Here is an 18,785-nt window from a genome sequence, read left to right as displayed (position 1 = left end):
CAAGAAGGTTTAGTGCTTAATGCCACATTTGAAAATACACTTTAAGCACCGTCTTACAATATTAAGAAGATATTTATCAAACGAACTATACATTAAACACTTTTGCAAAAAATATAATGGGGTATGGGTAGCATGTTTTGCAGCACATTTCACTGTGATTGATCAAGATGTGTTATCTTTTAAAGATGCATTTATCGAAGTGCAAAACGCTATGCTCTAGCATTATGTAGCAAGTTATGGATCTTCATTGCATTTTTACAAGCGGGAACTTAAGTTGGTTTTGGGGTCAATGTCTGTTAACATTTAGCACCGACTTCAAACAGGTGATAGGAACTCAGAACAGAACTTACCCAAACTCAGAATTTGATGTGACAAAGCTTTGATATTTATCGCCGAAGTAAAGCTGGTTTGAAAAAATACATATAGCATAGAATCAAGCATAGGAAATTTTTTTAATCGATGAAGAATTATTTTGTATTAAATTTGTTTCAGAAGGAAGAATGAATATACAAACACATTTAGTTTGTCGTAATCGCTGTCGTAAAACCTCGCTTAAGCTTCCGGTTGGGCATGCGCATATACAAATGTTAAGGTATACTACCGCCTTAATATTCTTAAACATCTGTTGTCCTCCTAATTAATTATAAGCCGTTTCCCTGCCATCATATGTATTCATTCGCTTTTATTTATTTTGTGAGACGCATTTATCAAAGGAAGACTGCACAACATAATATCCCCGCTAGCAAAGATTTAGGGTTTGTTTGTTAGCCTGTTTATGTAGATTTCTTTTGTTACAGAAATGCTATTCAATGTGTACATCAAAAAAAGTTAAGGATATATACAAATTAAATATTGGATATCCGGCAAACAGAAAAAGCGATTATTTTTATAAGATAATTTAAAAGAGAGATTCGCTTGTTTAGCAGACACAAAACAGCAAAATCTCCTAGTCGACGTTTTTGTTAGCGTGAAATTTTCAAGTACCAAATATTCAATTATAGTAATGGCACTTTTAAAATATTTCCTGTTTCAGTTTGGTATATGTTATTCTGTTGTGAAATAAAACTGTGTTTGATTAATGAAGAAATGTCCCTTTCTTTCAGGTAATGTATTAAAAACATAGCTGCATTACAATGGTTAGCTGAGACATTTAAGGACGCATGCGGCAGTTTTGGAGAAAAAAATCCCAATAATAGAATTTTTTCAAACTTTGTTCATGAACACAGTGTCATGTAACCATGCTTTTTCATGAGTTATCTGCCCTTGAATATGCAAATTTGAAGTACAATCCATTTTTAGTGCAGATAATTCTTAAACAAGCACGGTCACCTATAATTGTTTTTGCATTTTTCTGTTTCTAACATGAAACTATGTTCATATACAAAGTTTGAACAAATTCTATTATTGGGAAATGTTCCCCCATTTCTCATACAAGAAACTGCAACAAGTGTCTCTAATATCCCAACGACATGCCATATTTTAATCATTTGATGTGTGGAAGTATCGTGTTTTCATTACTGGAATGAACACTAAGAAAACTTTCCAAAAACATCATTCCTAGTAAAATAAACATGTTTGGGTAAATGCAAAGGCACTCTTTGAAAGAAATTATGAACAAGGAGTAGACTGGATGGATTAATTAAGTAACTATGTGAGTTCTGCAGCACTGATGCTTTATCTAAAAAGCGCTGCATTGACGTACTTACAAATTGTTTGTTTGATGTTCAGTTCGGGCGATCAGAGCTACGGACTACAGTTACAGTTAAAATTGTCAAGTTACGCAAAATGTACAGTTAAATTAATGAATACCCATCTAGATCTTTTGCAATGAAAAATGTTTGCCTTTCATTAAAGTTCTGTTTAGTATGACCATGAAAGATGTAACATCATTCTACAATATTTGACCAAATAAGTGTTCAACAAATGTTTGGGTCTATATGACATATCAGCTTGTTATGTTATATGTATATGTTATTTTCTTAGAATATCCATGCCAGCATGAAAACAATACAATGTTTGACACCTACCTTTGGGTTAGGGGTCAAAGTCTTACATCTGACACATCGTCTTATTATGGGAAACATTTGTGCAAAGTCACATCCTCTCCCATCGCTTTTGCGTTGACAACTATTGTATTCATAAAAAAAACTACCCAAAATGAATAGGAACGTCCCTACGTTAGGGGACATAACTATGACAAGTGACACTGGTGTTTCAAAACGAATAAAGCAATATTACAGGGTAGTATAAATGACCTGTAAGACAGATTAATGTTGATAAGGCCCTGCAGTGTATCTGAAGGTTTTCAACAACTATTTCAGGTATATCCGTAGGTATAACAGTGTTAAGTCTGCAATTTTCACGTTTTTTTTATTTCTTACGCAGTGATTGTGTGTCAGTCTGTTAATAATACATTGTGTGAGTAGTAACATCTTTACGTCCTTTTACTGGTGTCAAAGTATAAAATGGAAAATATGTCGTATTTTATTATTTGACTTCATTAGCTTAATGAAATGTTGGATTATATTTCCACAGTGTCAAGGGAGTAGATGTCATACTTATTTTACAGAATGATTATATTGCTTAGATTTATATGCTCTAGATGTGGCTAAGGTCTATAAGTTAAAATAGGTTTGTTTGCTTTTCCCGCCGTTTTCTTACATTATCTTATAGTATACATTGTTGAAGGATTTTGTTGTGGGTTTTAGAGTGCGTGGATGCGGAGTTAGGGGCCTGCGTTATCGGACCGTGGCATCACCAACTGGATCCTTGATTTTAGTTAATGGTGAATGAACGTCTGTACCTTAATGGAACATATGCATGGTCTCGTAAATTTTCCATTACCGCATGGCACTGTGGTGTACCCTTTTAGTCGAATGTCTGCTTTGCGTGAGCGCACATTTCAACATATGCATGCACGCATACGTGCAATATCAAGAAGTCTTACGGTAAATAACAGAGCCATTACATTAAGTTTCTTCTATTAAGCACACAACATAGCCTCAAATTCTCCCAATCATTATATCATTGAAAATGTACATACCTGTGTACCTAGATTACATAAGTGCCAGCTTGTCTATATAGTTGACATGCCCACAGGAGATTTTAACTGTTGAAATCTATACATTCTCAAAGCCATGTTGCTTTTAGAGTATAGGTGAATGTACTCTTTTTTCCGCTATACAATTTTATATGCATAATGACGGAAGAGAATAGCATGTTTATTGCTATAATAGGGTGAGCTTTGACTCGAGGTACAGCTTTTTATCAGTACACCGTCAAATAGTGTACTTTCTCCCGGGTGTGTCAAGCTCTTTAATGCTTTGAGGAATTCAAATTTAACTGTTTCTTTCTAAGCTTAATGATGCTTTCAGGGAACTGCACTGCTGATTCTAGTAACTGATAATATCAAAACGTAATATAGGAAATAGGTCTATTATTCTGTGTAGTCATGGATATTTTCAAATTGCTAAACACTTAAGTACTTATGTGTATTTGTTTCTTTCAATTCATTAGTAGATGATGAATTTTGCGCCCTGTGTGCCTGCGTTTGCTGTATGTAAAGCGCCTTTGAACATGTTTATCATGACAAGGGCGCTACATAAATCTGGTATAATAATAATAATAATAATTTTATGTAGCCTCTACCTCGGCGAAATCTGAACTATTGATAAAATAGATGTTTTTCATCATTTGAGCCGTGCCATGGGAAAACCAACATAGTGGGTGTGCGACCAGCATGGATCCAGACCAGCCTGCGCATCCGCGCAGTCTTGTCAGGATCCATGCTGTTCGCTAACAGTTTCTCCAATTCCAATAGGCTTTAAAAGCGAACAGCACAGAGCCTGACCAGATTGCGCGGATGCGCAGGCTGGTCTGGATCCATGCTGGTCGCACATACACTATGTTGGTTTTCCCATGGCACGGCTCATTTGGATACTACGAACAGTGTTAGTGTTAAAATTAATTAAATGCAAGCACAAACAGGCTTTTACAGTTAAAGTACACGAATCATTATTCTCCTTAAATGTTTTTTCCTATACCAAAGAGACACAACTGTGCACTGAAACAAAAGTGCACCTACTTATATCTTGTTTAAAGCCTTCAGAAAAAGTTCTGTGTTGTAGTAATGATATTGCTGACAAACACTTCTTTAACTACGGTTGAATGTATTCACACATGAAAGCGAGCAATATTGTGTACATTACGTATGTTATTACAGCTAGATCCAAATGATTTGTACAATATATTTTATTTAAAGAATATAACTTTAATTCCATGTGTCTTGTCAATGCATTAAATATATTGTTCATAATGTCAACATAATTTATATCATAGCTTAATGAACTAATTTGGCTGGGTAAGGTATCCACATTGGCACGCGAAAGAGATAATTTGGTTTTCATTTGCCGGTATTGTAGCACTGCGCTGCAGACATTCACAAACGATTTATATCTCGTTAGAAAATTCTCATCTTAAAAACCTAACTTCAGAAGTGCATGTCATTCACAGAAATATTTTCTTTCTTTAAAGTTTAGTGCAAATAAAAATGAAAATTATTTATTATACTATATTAAATTTGGTTATATAGCCTTAGGCTTTAATGATTCTCTCTGAGAATTGTCTATGAATTGCAGAAGCGTTACCAAGCTCTTAATGTTTTTAAGACAATATCTCGTAAGTGTTTACGTTGAACTATATCCCGGCTCTTTCATTGAATGCCAGACGAAACAATATTAATTTAATAACGCTTAAACTTAATGGTAAACAAAGACTTACTTTAAATGCGTGTGAATATATAACGACAACATGTCTATTTAGAAATTCATTTTAGTACTGTAACTAACTTTATAAAGCTCATCCCGGAAACGCATGGTTAACGGCTATACCATTTCAAACCCATTATTCTTTAATTATACTCCTGATGTACTGATAAAATAGCATTTTCTGTCATTGATTCTGTATTGATTCTGCATTTTCCTTTAAGTGCATCTAGTGCAAAAACCTAGTTTATCTTTCATTCTCTTTTTTTTTTTTTTTGCCATACCTTCTCTTGCTATAACATATATAACAAATCACCTGACGGGGATAGCTTTAGCACGTTACTTTGGAACAGGTTAATTAAGAACCCAAAAATTGGTTGGATATATGTTCTTTTTTTTAAGGGTAGTGTAAGCCACTGCGTTCATTATTTTGTAAATTATCATTTAACGATTATACATTAGTTAAATTCAAAACGTAGTTTTTTTTAACGAAATGCCTCACCAAACTTTCAGTCTCTCACTCTCGATCATTCGAAATCCCCAGTGACTTTTCTGTAGGTTTAGTGTTTCTTAAGATTAATGCAACATTTGTGGAACATCTTTTAAACAACCTCTGAGTGAATTAAAATAGACTAAACCGAAGCAGAAACAGAAGTCATAATAGAGTATTAAAACAAATTCTGCGGCGTGCTTTACTCGTGATTTATTAATATATTATTATAATTATTATTATTATTATTATAATACCAGATTTATATAGCGCCCTTTTCATGATAAACACGTTCAAAGGCGCTTTACATACAGAAAACGCAGCAACACAGAGCGCGAAATTCATCCTCTACTAGTACAGACACAGAGCGATCTGACCAGAGGGACAGAGTGAGATAAAGCCCCAAGAACAGACAGAGAGAACATTTTAGATACAGACTTGTCCGGCTAACTTAGCCTAGCTCTTTGCTAATAGACAGTCTGGTTCTTTAACGTGCCTGGTGTATAGCATCGATATACGCGGTATGTTTTCTCGTTACAGGTGCTGTTTGTTCCAGATGTCAAATGCTGTGTGTGCAAACATATTGAGCTTACCTACACCCGTTTTTAAGTGAATGTCTATATGGAATTGTATTCATGCGTTAAGGTAATATAATGTCTGATAACATTTGTGTTGTATTTGATAATAATAACATTTCAAATTCTAGAAATCCTTACACCAGTGTTCCAGAATAGTTTGGCAAGTAATGACTGACATAATTTTGCTGATGCTAGTATGCTTGCATGAACAGATAATAAGAAATGTTAAAAAAGGAAACGCTTTCGATTAAAGAAGTCAGAATGTAAAATTGAGCTCTAGTTCAGATAATATTTAAACAAAGCTGTATATTCACAAAAACTTCAAATTATAGAACAGAATAGAAGAACTTATTCACGTGTTTGAAAGAAAAACATTTTTTATTCACCAGTCAATATAATAAAGTAGTCAGTATAACTGCAAGTCAGATTGTACATAATACATTGAATGTAATTAATTCAAATGTTGAACTTACAAATTCTTTGCGATTGGCCTCCAAATATATTAACCTGTCTCTGTGTTATTATATCACGTTTTTTACAAGAGTACAACGTGCACGAGCTTTTAAACCATAAAATAAAATGTCTCCATATTGCCGTAATTTAAATCATTTATTAATGGTTTATTAAATGGTTAATGGTAGACAGCACTAAAATTTCAGATCCTCGTTATATGATATTTTTTCCAGTTCAAAACATATTGCGAACAAAATTTCGATGTTTGCTTTATGGCAGTTTGTAATTTGTGCTGTAATTAAAGAACGTGCATTTTTTCTGAAAGTAACCATCCAGTTTCACAAAATCCTTTGTTTTAATGCTTAAAATTATATCTCACCTGTATTTCAAAAATGACTGTTTTAATCTAGATTTACACACAGCTGTCAGATAAATTCCCGTTATAATAAGTCAAACACGAGTATTAGAATAATTTATTATACAATAATGCACGGTATGATTTATTGGGTTGTAAATTGTTAGAGCAAATAATCATAATGCATTATAATAGCATTACATGATTGTTTTAAAACATTTTGCCAGAAGTGACATATTTTAAAAAGTGAAACAAATGTGTTATAATATGAAAAAAAAAAAAAGATAAAGACGTGAATGATTTTTTTTTTTTGTAAATATGTAAATATCAGCTCGCTGTTTGGCAACTGTCTGGGATTCAATATATTCTATAATATAAGGAAGAAACTCAAGAGCATCTCAGAAATTTCCAGTGCCTGGACCGAGATTCGAACCCCGGACCTCGGATTGACAGTCAAGCGTGTTACCACTAGACCAGCAGGTCGCCCATAATCATTAATATCAAATATATCTGTTTTTGTCTTTATACGCCCGAAGGGACGTATTATGTTATGACGCCGGTGTCCGTCTGTCTGTCCGTCCGTCCGTTAGCAGTTTCGTGTCCGCTCTGTAACTCTTGAACCCCTTGAAGGATTTCAAAGAAACTTGACATCGAGACGACGTGCAGAGCGCATGATTTGGATGGCTCGCTTCAAGGTCAAGGTCACACTTGGGTGGTGGTGGGGGGGGGGGGTCAGTATTGCTCCGCACTGCGGTGCTGTTGTTTCCATACTGTCACGTGTATGCTATTGGCTTGGACGCATTTATTAATAAATAGAAAATGCACAATACAAGCATTCATGCTTTTAAACTGGAAGATGTCAGTACTTTTAAGAAATGATACATTTCGGTAAGCTATATTTTGGTTTTCGTGACCTTATTAAGGCTGAATATTCGTTTGTTACAGAATTCATATTATTTAAGAGCTTTTTATTCACAACAAAAACGTATACAATTTCCAGTGAATATTTACAAAGCCTCTGTGAACATACCGTTTTTGTTTAAATGATACTGGTCATCTTAGTTTAAAACCGTTTAATTCATAATCGTGTACGGAGGTTAAATTGTTTTTCAATTAAGTATTTTGAAATAAGTTTTAACCAAAATCAACTGATTTATTTTCAATTTCCTTAACTGAAATAGAGTATGGGTTACTCAAGTATGTTTTTTTTTAAATATTTTCTCTGATAAAAAACGTAGCATTTCAATAGAAATATATGCCTCTAACTAATAAAAAAAAGTTACAAATATCTTGAGTACGGATTCACTTATGCAATAAGATATCAACAGGCTTCAGTTATGTTTGGATGACTGTGCCTTACTAGTATAGATATCTTTATTTCCCCCAATTCTGGAGAGCACAATATATATACAAATATATACATTACAAGAATTATATGTACATATATACATTCATCAAATTCGTTTATATAATCATATACAAACTCAATATGTCACTCATTATTATAAGAGAAATGGAACAGATATTATTTTCTAAATTATTCCAACCATACATTAGTACAATGCCTGAATTAATCACACATCTCTTATCCATACGTTGTAAATATCGAACCAAGTCCACCTTATCCGAAACGAAATGATTAGAGAGACGTGCAGTTAACGCAGAATGTGGAAATAGCAGCAATAGCAACAAAAATACCATATATAGTCAATCTTGAGCTGTGACTTACCAAGAATGACATATGGGACTATAATTAGAGCATGTTTATCTTATTACATTTTTATTTTAGTGACATCATTTTAAAATACCTACTTGTAGTATGATACACCTGTAAACGATCTTTAAATAGATAGAGGTCGTTATTTTTGATATGTATTAATTACATTTTCAATATTTTACAGAGGTTTTTTTGCAACATTATAGTTTCCTAGGTTATAACCATTACATACAGAGGCTATTTTCAAAAGGAGCGCACACTGATCATTTGGTCTTGATCTCATAAGTTCAATCATTCCAGCAAAACCACAATCAAGAAGCACTGCCTTCCATAACTTCTCTTGACGATTCAAATGACAGTGACATATTAAGTGTTCTAGTTCATCTTCAACTTGGTATTTGCAGACTTTACATACTATCAAATATTTCCTAGAAAACCACTGGCTAATAGCTGCTACTAGAGTTCTACACAAGGGGGCTAACTTTGGCACATTTTTTGATACTTCCCACAGGCTACAGTATTTATTCACCTTTAACAGATCATTTAGATCCCAAAACAAAGAACGTTGTCTAATGTTGTTTATTATGACAGCTCTTTCTTGCGCAAACACCTGTGTATTTAACATATTTTTCCAAGCGTACCGAGATGGAAATGTGCCCGTGGACATAAACTTTTCTAGGACAGTCTGTATTTATGTATTGGCTGGTAAGCATCAGGAAAAAAACCTTTCATTTGTTTGTCTAAACTCAAATACCTAAATAGTCTGTTTACAAACAACTCTTTAGCAGGTAGTTACATGGTGTCTACATACTGTCAAAGAATGTCAGTTTCTTTAACAATGATTGCTTCCAAGAATTCAAATTTATCGAGATTTGCAAAGTCTGTGCTAGAGTACATTTAAAAGTTGGGATTTACTTTAACAAAACGGTGTTGACCTTCCAAGGCAAGTATATCCGTTTGGAGAATTTTCCCAAAGTCAGCCGTACAGGCTTTGGCAATTACGGATGTAGTGCTTAAGTGTCAGTGGAGCATTGTACTTGGGTGAAACCACTATTACAATGGATAGAAGTACCTCGATTTGTCCATGACTCCATTACCATGTGTGATGATAGTCTATCCATGTGATACAGGTGTGTGTATGACGGGACTATTTTGATAAGATCTTTACCTATAGGAAATGGTAGGTTCGTGGCGTTAGCGGTTCTTCTTTTGTCATTGAATATTATTACTCCGCACTTGTTTGCATTATACTGATATCGCCAACGTAGAGATTACTCGTGACATATCTTCAACATGTGTTCCAATCCTGACCTTGAAAAAGAAACAAGTACCATGTCGTCTGCTACTGTTGGCGATGAAACATTTGTATTACAAATACAGATTCCACAACCACTCGTTTGCAACTTGTAATCAGTTCATTGATATAAACAAGATAACATATCGGCGAACTTTTACGTCCCTGGGGCGTACCTTGACGAACAGGGAAGGGTTCAGACGTAAATCCACCTCTGCTCTTTACACAACTTGAAGCGCCTCTATACAATTCTTTGAAAGCTATCAAGGAAGTATCATCGATGCCAAGTTCATACAGCTTCAATAACAGTCCAGAATGCCATACATTGTCGAAGGCCTTTTTACCGTCAAGGTAGCATACAAACAGTTTCGAGCCATTTTCTCGTGAATAATGAATACACTCTCGAAGAACAAAAGATGTCATTAGAACTCCTAACTTCTCACGAAAGCCTCCTTGTTGGGGATTCAGTGATAAACTAATACTTTATTGCAGGTTTAGATGACTAGGTACTTTCTGTGTTTAAGACTAAACAGTTTGTCACTTCTAGGCGTGGAAAAAGCCTGCAAAATTACTGCTGACAGAGATTAAATTTATCAGTGATCACTGCTTTGAAAAAAAGATAGAATAAAGAAATGCCCAAGGGAAATTTTGACATTTTCTGCAGTAAAATTTTTCTACAGACAGAGATTTAAGAAATAAATCCCACAGAATTTCACAGGGTGAAATATGTTGATACAATACTGACGGAAAAGAAAAGTCTCGTCTGCCAGTATATTTGTATCTAGAAATATGAGAACATTAAAGAAAACGTATAATAGCGCGAGCTGAAATTACTTCCTAAGTAAAATGAATGATTTAAATTTCTTCTTTTGCGTTTATTTAAGCACGATTAGTCTGAAGTAGGAAATAAAATATTTTCTGCTATACAGATTCCATTAAACTGGCGCGGTGAAAGTCTTTGCTTTTATGCAAACAGCGGCATATTGGTCTACATTAGTAATTTATTATGTTTCAAGCAAATTTACTCTTGTCTTAATGGGTTCTCACAGGAGTTCTGCTATCTACAAGACGTTTTTCTCAAATCTAGTGAAAAGATTTTAAATAGTGTTTGTACTATCGTTGTTGTCATGTAGATTGGTTTTTATGAAGCTGATTGAAATGCTTAATCTTACCTGAATAGACCGATAAGCAACAGGCATAAATAAAATGGCTATGGAAACTTTATTTATGTCTTACTTTAGTCAGCTTTTTTAAAAATAATATTTCATATTAAAACTAATATTGCATCAGAATTGATGGAATGAAACAAGACATTTCTGGCACTGATGTGAATTGCTTTAAACACAAAGCCTTATTTTATTGACAATGCCATCGGGAAGTGACAACACGTATCGGCTTTTGTCCTTTATTGTAGCTTTAAGCAGTTTCTGTGAAATGGCGGCTGAAAAAGAAACTTTAGGCATCTGTAACATAAAACACAAATTATAGGCGGCCCAATTTGCCTTATGTCTTGTGCGAACTATAACAACATATGGCTATTAACATTAAATACATAAAATAGATAAATTTCTCATACTTTTCCGCATATCCTTATGATCACATAAATGAGCCTATGTTATTTTTGTAAGGAAATATGTTTCTAATTTAGGGATTCCATTAGATGATTTCAAGCGTAAAACTAATTTTACATGTCCAGTATTTGACATAATTTATTGGTCCTTCACTTCTATATTAAAAATATTATATAAACATTCAATAGCAGGAAGCAAAATATTACTCTTTCCGCTTGTGACTGATATAGTCTAATTCCAAGTATATTGGTCGATATTACATCAAGTAGATAGATTGAGAAAAAGAGAATAGGTTTGTGTTGCCTCGAAGTATGACTGTTATGAATGTTAGCTCACCTGTCACAAAGTGACAAGGTGAGCTTTTGTGATCGCGCGGCGTTCGTCGCCCGTGCGTCCGTAAACTTTTGCTTATGACCACTCTAGAGGTCACATTTTTCATGGGATCTTTATCATGAAAGTTGGCCAGAATGTTTATCTTGATGCTATCTAGGTCAATTTTGAAACTGGGTTATGTGCGGTCCAAAACTAGCTCAGTAGGTCTAAAAATAGAAAATCATTGTGACCTCCCTAGAGGCCATATTTTTCAATGGATCTTTCTGAAAATTAGTTGGAATGTTTCCCTTGATGATATCTAGGTTAAGTTTGAAACTGGGTCATGTGCGGTCAAAAACTAGGTCAGTAGGTATAAAAATAGAGAAACTTTGTGACCTCTCAAGAGGCCATAGTTTTCAATGGATCTTCATGAAAAGTGGTCAGAATGTTTACCTTGATGATACCTAGGTCAAGTTCGAAACTGGGTCACGTGCAATCAAAAACTAGGTCATTAGGTCAAATAATAGAAAAACCTTGTGACCTCTCTAGAGGCGATATTTAAAGGGATCTGTATGAAAGTTGGTCTGATATTTATCGTGAATATCTAGGTCAGTTCGAAACTGGGTCAACTGCGGTCAAAACTAGGTCAGTAGGTCTAAATCCGGTCGCGTAAAACTTGTGCCTCTGACCACTCTTGTTTAAGATCCATGAAATTTGGTGATGTACGTTTTCACCACAATCTTAATGTCCAGTTCCGAAAATGGACCTACTGCACATCAAAATGAGTCATTGCAGTGTTCAATATAATAGATCGTGACCTCTCTAGAGGCGATATTTATCATGGGATCTGTATGAAAGTTGGTCTGAATATTCATCCTAATGATACCTAGGTCAAGTTCGAAACTGGGTCAACTGCGTCAACTGCGGTCAAAAACTAGCTCAGTAGGTCTAAAAATAGAAAAACCTTGTGACCTCCCTAGAGGCCATATTTTTCAGTGGGTCTTCAAGAAAATTAGTCAGAATGTTTACCTTGATCTAGTTCAATTTCGAAACTAGGTCATGTACGATTAAAAACTATGTCAGTAGGTCTAAAAATAGAAAAACATTGTGACCTCTCTAGAGTCCAAACTTTTCAATGGATCTTCATGAAAATTGGTCAGAATGTTCACTTTGATGATATCTAGGTCAAGTTCGAAACTGGGTCACGTGCCATCAAAAACTAGGTCATTAGGTCAAATAAGCGAAAAACCTTGTGACCTCTCTAGAGGCGATATTTTTCAAGGGATCTGTATGAAAGTTGGTCTGATTATTCATCTAATATCTAGGTCATGTTCGAAACTGGGTCACCTGCGGTCAAAAACTAGGTCAGTAGGTCTACGTCGTCCGTGTGTCCGTGCGTAAACTTTTGCTTGTGACCACTCTTGTTTAAGATCCAGCCTTGAAATTTGGATGACATGTACAGTTTTGCACACCAATCTTTAAACTGTCTTTCAGTGACCATAAATGTGACCTACTGATCTACTTTCTAATATTGTAGCATCAGTTTGCCACATGTGGTTCAATATACTCAGGTGAGCGATTCAGGGTCATCATGACCCTCTTGTTTTTCTCGGCAAAGGAAATTTTGTTTTCACGATTTTTACTCCGACACACTTTAAAGTCGTTCTCTTACATAAAACAGTGTTTAATTGAACAAATATATCACAAAATCAAGAGAGCAAGCAAAATGTAATTTTATTCATTATCGCGTATCTGGTTTCTCGTTCTTTGTTCCATTATACCTTCTGATCAAAATTGGAATATGTTTGGATACCATAGATTATGTCTATATCTGCCAAGAAGGCGACACGCTAGTTCAAAACAATTATGAATGTCAAACAGCATTATGTATTGTTGTATAACAATATAGCCAGCTACGAAAATGGATTCGTTACAGGAACAATACAGAGTCTGATACCTCGGATGTACACATTTTCACAGGTAACCAAAAGTTAAAAGACTCTTTTTCATTAGACCTCTTTTATTATGTACATTATTTTAGTAACATAATTAAGTATCATCCCATAACTAGATCCGTAGGTTGAAATGATAGGTTGAGATGATTAAGTTTTAATATTTTTCTTTCATATGAACTGAAAAGAAGTTCCTTTTGTTTGTTACAGTTTAACAGCTAAAATGTTCCGGCTGCACGCTTCCTTGTCAGCAACATTTTTGTCTTTATCAAAAGTGACTTTTTATAAAGCATTCGGTACTTTTAATTATAGCAATGACCAAAAGAATGTATAAAAACAAAACATAGACAGGCTTTTTCCTCGCGTGTACTAAATACAAACAAATGTTTCTTTTTCCATATTCACAAATGATTTTCTTTTCAAATGATTTGACAAACTAATATTTTAAATGTATGCCTGCTCTTTTCTTTCACGAATTGTATTCAGACATACATTGCGAGTATGAAACATCTGCTACAGAATGTTTAGCTTAGAAATGTAATATCCCAGTAACATAATATATTTAAATTAATTGACATCTGGATGAAATTATTTTCATTACAAAAACAATATCCAACAAAAACAATTCTTAGCACAGGGTACATTATAGTTTAACATGCGGTTCTGTGAAATAAAATGTAACAATGCTCAACGAGTAGACTGCTATGAACTAATTGATTGTATACCTGTGTGATTTCTTCAGGAACGAAGTTAATCTAGACAAGCCTTCCTAATTATTTAAAAACATTGCACTGAAGTATTTACAAATGTTTCACCAGATGTTGGATGTTGGATTTTAAGTGATTACAGCCACTGTTAGAATTGTTATGACATGAGAAACATACAAGTAGTTTAATTGTCTAGTTTCGCCATCAATGAAAACAAATTATTTGAAATAAAATTATAATTTTTATACATATGCAATATTGGTCTACATATTGCACTGTTTTTGTTTTAATTACGTAACTATCATATTCTCAAGCAATCACATGCTAGGTTAAATGTGTTCAACACGTTTTATGGCTCGTGTGACTTGTTTTAGTCACATATAAATAGGTTCGGTCATGACATTTTAGCTTTTTTTGGTGATGAACACCCTTGGTGCGGATGGACATATTTGTCAATCGTAAATTGCATTGTGGTGGCTTCCTAACATAAAAGTGTTTTCTTGACTTTAGGATTCATATGCTACGTGATAACAGGTCAACGACCTTAACTATTTGGGCTTAAGACCAAGTTAACATAAAGTAGTCCAAAATTGCGGTTGTATAAAACATAAAATATTCTATGAAGCATGTCTTTCATTAATGTTATGTGGTGTCTAAGGAACTGCACGTCAATGATTCGTTTCGCAATTTTTTTTTGTCTAGACAAATGTAATATCTAATTATGCTTCAATCCGTTTATTTTTAAAATCTGAATGTCTTTCTTGTGTCGCGCTGGCATCCTTGCATAATCACCGTGTCCAACGTATACGTCGCATTTACGGTGGGTACGCTGCATACATGGTATATTGTACACTCCATTACCGGCATTTCCTGTTGATTTTGTCAACATCCCGTATAGTGAGGTAAGAAAAACTACTTATTTTCATTAAAGTTCAACGTGTTCAAAGAAGCGATATATTAAGTACGAGCTGCAGATCATTCAAGCTCCCCATGGTAATGCGATTTTGGTCAGTAATTCTCTAGTTCCTTCAAACATTCGAGTAAACCGACGTGTGAAGTCGGTTTTGAACTCGGATGTTCACTTTCAGGTTCATTTTCTGTCTCTTAAAATCATTCTGTTTACTTTTTATCGGTTTAACGCGAGAACAGTACCACAAGCTACAATTTGAAATATATACCATGGCGTAAATTCATGTTTAAAGGGAGTTTTATGACAAAATTAGCGATGTACGCCCTATAAAACGGCGCGTCATAAAAAGGCCGTTTTCTACAGTTACTGTCATTATTGTAAGGAATTTCCGGGGAGGATACCTAAACCCCACCACTATGATAAATTCCTAGCAAAAAGTCTCTCTAAAATATTAATTTTAATGTCGAATGTTATCAAATAAACTTGACTAAATATATGGAATAACTGTGTTTGTAGAGTTACATTCACAATTAGATATCATGTATAACAATTTTCAGTCAGTTGTCCATAAGCATTTACCTGGCACTCATTAATCTTCGCCAATATTTCGGGCGTTTACGTTAGCATACGAAAGAATCGTATCCTGAAAATAATTACATATGTAGAAAACACATTACACGATGGCGTAGTGGAGTCTCAGTATTACGCAATGTTATTGGCATTGATTTTATTCTTATATTATTTCACGTGCATGTAACATATTTTACTAATTTTAATTGTTTTCCTTTGTAGATTTGAGCCGCAACATCAGAAAACAAACATGCAGTGGCTTTGCGACAAGCATGGATACAGACAGCCTGCGCATGCGCGCATTCTGGTCAGGATCCATGCTATTCGCTAATGGTTTCTCTAATTGCACTGATGATAGACTTTGAAAGCGAACAGCATGCAAGCTGGTTTGGATCCATGCTGAAAGCTGTTGGTTTTCTCATAGCGTGGCTCATTTTTCTGGAATCACTTACAGCAGGAAATATGTCTTTCTTTCTTCTTAGAATAAAAGAAAAATCGACAATTTCGTTCACGTTTTACCATGGGGAGCTTGAATGATCTGCAGCTCGTACTGAATATATCGCTTCTTTGAACACGTTGAACTTAGATGAAAATGAGTAGTTTGTCTTACCGCACCATATAGGATGTTGAAAAAATCAACAGGAAATGCCGGTAATGGAACGTACAATATACCATGTATGTAGCGTACTCGCCGTAAATGCAACGTATACGTTGGACACGGTGATAATGCGGATGCTCTCCAGTTTATAACATCTTGTATGTTCCTATACGCTCAGGACTACAAGCTGATTGTAGGTAGTTGCCCTTTAGATAAATAGAAAACCTGATTTGTAATAGACTAATTACAGTAACATAGACTACTTCCTTGACGATGATGTACTTTTCAGTTATATTTTCTTTAATATTTCAGTTCTAGTGAAAAGAGTCAGTCAATATCGTACTTAAAGGGACTATAGCCTCCGGATCGTTTGACAACAAAAAAATATTTAAAATAGCGTAATGGTAAAGGGAAAAATCTCGACATACAATGCACATTAAGGTTTCAGTTCTACTCCATAATTTGCAGCAAGACTTTTTTATGTCGGATGTGTTTGTTTTATGTCTTCCACACATCTAATGATTTGTTCTTTTATTAAATTCTTCAAAGTGTAGCCCTGATTTCAGTTAAAGATTTAAACGAATATTTTGATTATTTCAATGTTGTGTTTCATCAGAGGAATGGAGTGTTACCATTTAAAAGAAACAGGCAGTCAAATGTAGGCATTTTTGATTACATGTTTGAAATTTATCTTGTGGGGATAACTGTTATATACACTGTACTGTAATGTCGGCAGTTTTCTGCATATTTTACCATTTTCAAACACATCAGAGCTACTGTCTGGCCTTTCCGTTATTTATATATATAAACACACTGACATAAAATAATATAGATTTCTTTGGCGAGTCTATTATTTTGGATCGTTGTGTTTGTTTATGGAAAATTAATGTCAACTTGAAGAAGAAAATACCTATCGGAAACAAACTTTGGGTAACTGATAGACACACACTAATAATAAAAACCATTTTGAAAAAAAACAACATATTTTTTAATATTGTAATGTAATGTCACAGGAGTCAAAAGCTAGTTTATTCTGGATATTACCTGTGAAGTACAATCCGAAGTGCTCTGAGAGCGATGATTAGGACCTATGGGAAATAAATTACCTTTAGATAATGTTGAACCTCATGCTTGTGGTCAAATGTTGTGAAGCTGACCATTTGATATATTCACGATCAAAATAATACTTACATGAAAACAAAAGTTTTAAAAAATCAGATGAATTGATTAAAGCTTGAAATAATTTCATGACTTAATTTGCTAGATTATGTTGATTGAGTTCTGGCTACCATAACGTAACCGAGGCTATTTGTATTTTATGATGGTCGCGTTTATTAAGTTATGGCGTAACTCCATTTGGTTACCTTGATTTTTATCACGTAAGACATGGGATTATTTTGCTTATATGAAAAATATACTTTCCGAACAATACTACAACCACAACGATTTTACCAGTATTAAGGCCTTGTTTTAGCCTTAATCTTGATATGCACCTTATATCGGTTTATCGCATTAATCCTAATTGTTCAAGCTTTTTTCGGTGAACCCCAATGCTGTATGCAACTATGAAGATATCCGAATTGCTATGGAGATGATACCATTAATGTTTTATATCAATGTAAATTAGCAAACATTAAAATCATTTATAATACGCACATGGATAACTTAACATGTCGACATTGTTGACTTCTATAATAGAATCTCGATTTAACTATCCTTGGCGCATGCTAGGACCATGATGAGATCCAGACAGCTTGCGCTTCCACGCAGTCTGGTCAGGATTCCACTGTTCGCTAACGGTTTCTCTAATTGCAATAGGGTTTGAAAGCGAACAGAATGGATCCTGACCAGATTCTTCTTCATGTGAGGAAGCCATCCAGCTGGCTTGCGGAAGGTCGATGGTTCTATCCCGGTGCCCGCTATTGATGAAATAATGCAGGGGCACCTGGGGTCTTCCTCCACCATCAAAGCTGGAAAGTCTCCATATGACCTATAATTGTGTTGGTGCGACGTTAACCCCACCTCCCCCCCCCCACAAACAAAAATACATAATAGATATATTTATACAAACGCTCTTATTATTACAGAAGAGCAACATTTAAATCAATGTTTAAATATGGAAAACTGCTGAAGAAGAGTGCGAGATTGACTTGAAAGTATTAAAGCTGTGGTGCAATTTTGACTGCAGTAAGTTATACTAATAATTTCAGTATTTAAACAGTAACCTATACTGTAAACATAGCATGAGAGCAGGGAGTGGGGTGGGGGGGGGGGGGAGCATCATCTTTAGAGAATTATATATTTCCTTCTAAATTAGAAGACCATACTGATAATTTTCCCCTAAAACCTGAATAGAATTCAGTATTTTACCTTTTGAAATATTGCAAATTATCTACAGTACCAATTCCTACAAGAAACATGCACCCTAATAAAGAGTTCTACTCAAAATATCTTTTTGTCCAAGGCATGTTGACATTATATAATTTATACCCTAAGTTATCATCAACCATAATAT

The 18,785-nt window shown here is 34.6% G+C and overlaps 1 protein-coding gene across 4 annotated transcripts in view; it reads left to right on the top strand.

Annotated features, from left to right (window-relative positions):
- LOC123529638 (melatonin receptor type 1A-like) overlaps window positions 1-18,785 on the top strand; it is a 210,202-nt gene that overhangs the window by 57,549 nt on the left and 133,868 nt on the right. For 3 of the 4 annotated variants that reach the window (XM_045310042.2, XM_045310060.2, XM_045310052.2), the window contains exon 2: window positions 5,794-5,898. The exons of the other annotated variant lie outside the window; for it this stretch is intronic. The gene's annotated coding sequence lies outside the window, so the exon portion shown is untranslated. The remainder of the gene's footprint in view (window positions 1-5,793; window positions 5,899-18,785) is intronic. 4 annotated transcript variants of the gene reach the window in all.

This window comes from Mercenaria mercenaria, chromosome 1, assembly GCF_021730395.1.
Source record: "Mercenaria mercenaria strain notata chromosome 1, MADL_Memer_1, whole genome shotgun sequence".
Taxonomy (NCBI): Eukaryota; Metazoa; Mollusca; class Bivalvia; order Venerida; family Veneridae; genus Mercenaria; species Mercenaria mercenaria.
The sequence above is the reverse complement of the archived record's forward strand: the minus strand, read 5'-3'. Positions and strand labels throughout refer to the sequence as shown.